Source organism: Cyprinus carpio, chromosome A18 (assembly GCF_018340385.1).
Source record: "Cyprinus carpio isolate SPL01 chromosome A18, ASM1834038v1, whole genome shotgun sequence".
NCBI lineage: Eukaryota > Metazoa > Chordata > Actinopteri > Cypriniformes > Cyprinidae > Cyprinus > Cyprinus carpio.
This window is the reverse complement of record NC_056589.1, coordinates 7779399-7785552: the sequence shown is the minus strand read 5'-3', so window position 1 is coordinate 7785552 and position 6154 is coordinate 7779399.

The following is a 6154-nucleotide window of genomic DNA, read 5'->3' as shown; positions in this document are numbered from 1 at the left end:
TCTTCAGCTTTTTGAGTGTGTTTTTCATTTTACATGATGAATTCTTCCTTTAAAATAAGAGTTAACCAGTAAATCCTGTCCCCCCCCCGTTGTATTTGGGGTGTGTGTGGTGTAGTGTGTGTGTGTGTCGAGTGTGTCTGTATGAATTCAGAATCGCTCTCGTGTGGGCTGTGTGTGTCTGTGGGTGTGTGTTGTGTGGTGTAAAAAAGTGTAACATGTCGGTGTGTGTGTTTGTGTGTGCGTGTGGTAGAATTATTTATGTGTTGTAAAATGTTAATTTATATATTTGTGTCTGTGTGCGTAAATTAACATTATGTAGTGTGTGTGTGGTGAGAATAAAAACAGAGAATAATATGGTCTATTAGTATTAATAGGAAATTAAAGCAGTAATATTTGTTTTTTTGTTTGACCAAATTTACGAGGAGAGATGTGTGTGTGTGAATTGGTGCGAGTGGTTGTGTGTGGCTTCCCCCATCCCCAATTGTGTGTGTGTTTTTTTAGCATGTGAGTGTGTTTTGTGTGTGGTGTGTGTGTGACAGTGGGTGTGTGTGTAAAATCTGAATGTGATTTTGCCGTGGGAAAAATTAGTGTTTAACATACTTGTCACTGTAACTTGTGTAGTAGGTTCTGTGTGGTCGTAAGTGCAAAATGTGTCTGTGTGCAGGTGCGGGTGAAATGTTAGGAATTTGTGGTCTGGTGTGTGTGGTTGTTTAGTTCCCCCCCCTGTGCTGGTCTTGTGTGTGTGTAAAGTTTCTGTTACATTCCAGACAGTTTTTAAGTGTTTTGTGTTTCCCCATCAGAAAATTCCACCAAAAAAAAGTGTGTTCATAGCTCCCCAAGGTGGTGTTGTCACTCAAAATGTGTGTAGTGCCGTGCCAGTGTCACAAGATGGTTTCTTGAAAGGCCTTTGTTGTGATTTGTGCCAACTCCGTCCAAAGTGTGAGCTTGTGCGTGTCGTGTGTGGTGTGTCTGTTGTCTGTGTGAGTGTGTGTAGTGTGTGTGTTGTGTGTTCAGTGTGTGTGTGTGGTGTGTGTGTGAGCATGTGTGTGTATAGAGTCATGCAGGTTTTTTTTTTTTGAGCTGTGGCTCTGTGGCCTGTTGGCCAGTCTTTTGAAGCAGAGTCACAGGTTTTCACAGGAAGTAGCCTAAAAGGCCTCGCTCCTCTTTACAGAGCCATTACCTAATGATCCTCTCTGTTGGCAAAACTGGGCCTACCTCAGGACGCCAGTCAAATATCGATTCGTGTTACCAAGGACATCGGACTGAAGGAGGGACCGGTTTAGCTGCAGGACATCCAGTCCGCAGCTCCAAAGAGTGCCCTCAAGTCATACTATTTAAGGCAGGGTTAACGCTGCCACAACCAAACCACCTACTTAAACCTGCCACTAACCAACCCACTAACCGCTCAACTACCCACGCAAGTCCTGGGCCGCTCTTGACTCTTTCCTCTCGGACAGCCCTGTGTGGCACAGGGCACCGGCTGGTGGATCTGAAACATTGCAACTACCTCCACAAACACAAGAATTCTGTGGAAGTACCAAAAATAATTGCCAGCCCTTCATGAAAATCATAAACATGAGTATAATTTTATCGTGCCTGATTATTTGCCGATGTTACACGCGACAACGCTTTTTTTTTGAAAGGCACTTGGTTAATATATAAACATGTTTTGCGGCCCAAACTATAACTTTGAAATGCTCCCAGTATTTATTATTATTTTTTTTTATAAGAAGCTATTTTGGAATGAATGAAACTTGAATCTTTCAGTCATAGTGATCTGAATTAATTTGGCCGTTAAAATATTATAATAATTAAAACGCATAAAAATTTCCTTTTTCCTCCCTCCTAATTTTAAAAAAAAATAATAAAAAAAAAAACCAATTTGCCCCTTTATGCTTACAAGGATTTTTTCTCTTTTTAGTTCAGTACAGGCATCTGATGTGAAGCTTGTTCTGATGCATGACTTTTTTCACATAATTCACGAACTTATTCCCCCCCTCGCAGTTAAAAAAAAACAAGCTGACAAAATGTATTTTTTATTAAATATTCCAATAAATTCATACTTTTGCGAGATGTAAACTGGCACTTACAAGTTTTATAACTTAAAATTGCAAGATAATAACAGTTTGAGAAAAAACAATGATTAATTTGCAGAGATCATATAATTCTGATTGTCATAATTATTTTTTTCATTGTGACAGAAAAAAAACACTCAATTATGAAAATACTTATTAAAATTGGGAGGAAAGTCCAGTCAAGGAATCTAGTTTAAAAAACTATATTCTGAGGGGCAAACAAAGAAAGAAATCAGATTTGTAAACATTTGCATTACATTTTATTAGTATTTTATTATTTTTTCAATTACAAGAAACAGCTTCCATTGCATACATTTATCTTTTGCAAAACAAAACAATTGAATAAAAAAATAAAAAAAAAAAAAATCTTTATGAAATACTGATGTGTTTGTAAGCAGGTCAGAAGCTCACACTACCTCACATTACACTGTTACTCACTTCATAGATCTGTGTGAAATCAGTCCAGCTCAGAATTCAGCTTCACTTTGCAGAATTGAACCTGTGGCACTGACAATAGATCCGGTGTGAATACTCAGTTCCAGCTCAGAAAGTCAGCCCCATCACTTTTAACAGAATTGAACCTGTGATATTAAGAACAAAAATACAATGTGTGTACTCATGCACGAATGAATAAATAATGACAAAACATGACCAATTTAAGAAATTATATTTTGCATGAAGCCTCCAAATGCACATTAATTTAATGCTAATGGAAGGGTGTTTTGTAATTCTCATTAAATTGTAATTATTGTAATGCAATAATCTTTAACGAATCTCACTACGAATACTTGTTTGTATTAAAGAGATTTGGAGGGTTGTTTTTTATTTTATTTTACTCAACTTTGTTTGTACCAAATTCTGTAAAGTGTAACATACTGCAGCTGCTCACCTCTGGGCTTTTGTCATTATTCTTCATTTATTATTATTATTTTGTTTTTATTTTGTAATAGTACGTTTGAAATGCATCATTTGTATTGATGTGTTGTAGGCAGCATTTGCCAGATTTTAAGTTTTAGCCGTGTTGTTTTCCTTCGAGATGTTTTAGGTCCACGTTTGGTTTGATGTAAGCGTCATATATGAATTCTGTAAAAAACACTCTAACTAACATATACTCCGCAAAAATTTTAAATCATATTATGGGATTCCCTTAGTTTTTACTATTTTGAAAAAAAAAAAAAAAGGAAAAAAAAAATTACAAATTATTTTGCCCAGACTGCTTATATAATACTCCTCTATTAGCCCCAATACTTTTTTTTATTTTTACATTTCTGGAAATGTTTAAACTAATTCATGCATCTTACGCTTTAAACTCTGGTAATATTCACCAGTGACTCTGGATCTGTTCAATCCTGGGATTCACTGTGAAGCTGACAAACTGCCCAAAACTGACCACTGATGATAAAACAGAATAAAAGACTTCCATAAAATAAATCATTAGTCTCAATAATCAATCATCATAATTAATAATTAAACAATAAAACAGAATAAAAGACTTCCTGAGTCTCAATGAGTCGTCTTTTTAATCAATCAGCAGCCTTTGTTATTGTGTGTCATTATATTTGTGTAAATTATGATGTTCTCAGTCACTGAATGAAACACAACAGCAGAACATTAACATAAGATATCAAATTTATTCAAGTCAAAGTGTAATACAAATCATTAGTGAATTACAAATAAAAAATATACATTATATAAAAATTTAAAGATTTAAGACCGGCCAGGAGAAACCTGTTCCCAGAGCAGCTGCAGCTCAGATTTTCAGCTCAAAATCAAATGACAAAAACTGTATTATACTTTGCTCATGACAAAATGAACAAGTTTTAAAGATTATATATATATAGCTATAAAAAATATATAAATTAAAAAACTGATTCAATAAAAAAAAATAATGATACTAAATATATAGACTACAATTTTAATAGTTTAATATCAAATAAATTAAATTAAATACCACAAACAATATACTGTATTGCAGTAATCACAATTAGAATCAACATATGAGCAAATATATATAGAGAGAGAGAATAGATAAATAAATTAATGTAGAATATAGATAAATACATTTAAAAATAATAATAATAGAAAAATGAAAAAAAATTATCCTAAATGTAAAAATAAATTAAAATAAAATATATAAATATATAAATTGGACCTGAAAAATTTGTTCAATTAACCAACTTAAAACTTCCAGTACTATTGAATATACTAAAGAAAACTTAAAACTGAAAATAAATTATTAAAACTTATAAGAATATCATCAAAAAAATACTACTGAAAAAGAAAAAAAAACTGATGCAATTAAAAAAAAATATGTATGATAAATCTCCTCCTGTCATTGAAAATGTCAAAAATGCCACATTAAACTAAATACCATATATAAAATAAATGATATGAATAGTAAAGAAATAAAATTAAAATAAAAGATCCTAAAAATATATTTTTTAAAAATAGTAAAAAGTATAGGAAATCTTGAAAATGTCTCTGGTCTCCTTCATGCCCTTGACCTGCAATCCCTGCCTGTTGTGTTTCTGGAGGTCCTGCTTCAGCTTCATATAGAATGGTCTGTGTGTGGAGGGGAAACCTCCTGGCACATCAGTCTCCTCCACACAACTGCGCTCCGTCATGTCACAGGACCCTCTGGATCAATCACCTTTCTGCCCCCAGAAGCTTGTTCCTCGGCTTGGTACCGCTTGAAAGAAGTGTGAGAGAAGCGAAGAGACAGAAGTCACCAAGGACGGGTCAAGTCGATGTGAAATTTTAAACCCGCACGTCACAGAAGTGCATTTTCAGTTTTAGATTCAACTCTGAGTCATAGCTAAATGCCTTTTCCACCCGAGTGGCTCGGGCTCCAGCAACAGTACTCATCAACAGTACAGTAACGGTATGGATTCAGGGACACCACTACTACCATGATAATTATCGAAGTAAAACCATGGATAGGTGGGTGTACTTGGAATTCATGTTTCATGACAGGAAAAGGAACAGTAGTGGATCATAGTCATTCTTGCACAACGAGGAATTTAAAATTGCCTTATGGTTACGGTACTGTATTTCTTGAGAAACTGGACTCTCATTGAATCGGGGTTCTTTCTCTGAAACCTTGTGTTTATGGTTTGAATCAGGGTTATTATCATGACTAAATTAAAACCATACAATAAAAAAGTTTAATTACTTAAAACAAGGAGTAAAATAAACATTAAAATTAATTTTAAATATTAATATGATTTAAAAAACTAAAGGAAAAAAATGAGAAGAACTAAAATAACTAAAAACAAAAACCAAAAAAAAAAAAAAAAAAAAAAAACTAATAAATCATAAAAATAAAAAATAAAAAAAACAAAAAAAAAAAAAAAAAAATAAAAAAAAAAATACCTTAAAATAAAAATAAAAAAATTATATAAAAAAGAAATAACAAACTTTTATTTCCAGCTTATTTTATTTCTCTATTTTGGTTTAGTCTAGATTGAGGTACTAAAATTGAAAAACTAAAACATAAATAAAATAAAAAAAAAAACAAAAAACAAAATAAAAAAAAATACAAAAAAATAATAAAAATTATAAAAAATTATAAAAACACACAACAGAATTAGTAAAACTTTAACTAAAATTAAAATGAGAACAGAAAATATAAAATATAAATATATATAAAATAAACCATCTAGCTGAAATAAAATTGTATTACTTGTAAGTAAAATAAACATTAACCAAAAATAAAATATAAAAAAGTGAAAATAAGAAATTGCCTTTGCATCTAGCTGAAATAAGATGAATTATTAAAATAACTAAAATGACAAGAGTAATTACACTTCACGTTGCCAAGACAACATTTTTCTTTTTTTTTCACAAAAAAACAAAAAAAAAAAAAACAAAAAAAAACAAAAAAAATATAAAAAAAATATATAAAAAAAAAAAAAAAAAAATCAAAAACACAACAAGAAAATGACTTGAACAAAACTCACAAACTAAAGTTAAAATGGAAACAGAAAATATAGAAATAAAATCTAATTATGAACACTAGAGTTCAACAGTTTGGGGTGGGTATGATTTTTCTAATGTTTTTGAAAGAAGTCTCTTCTGCT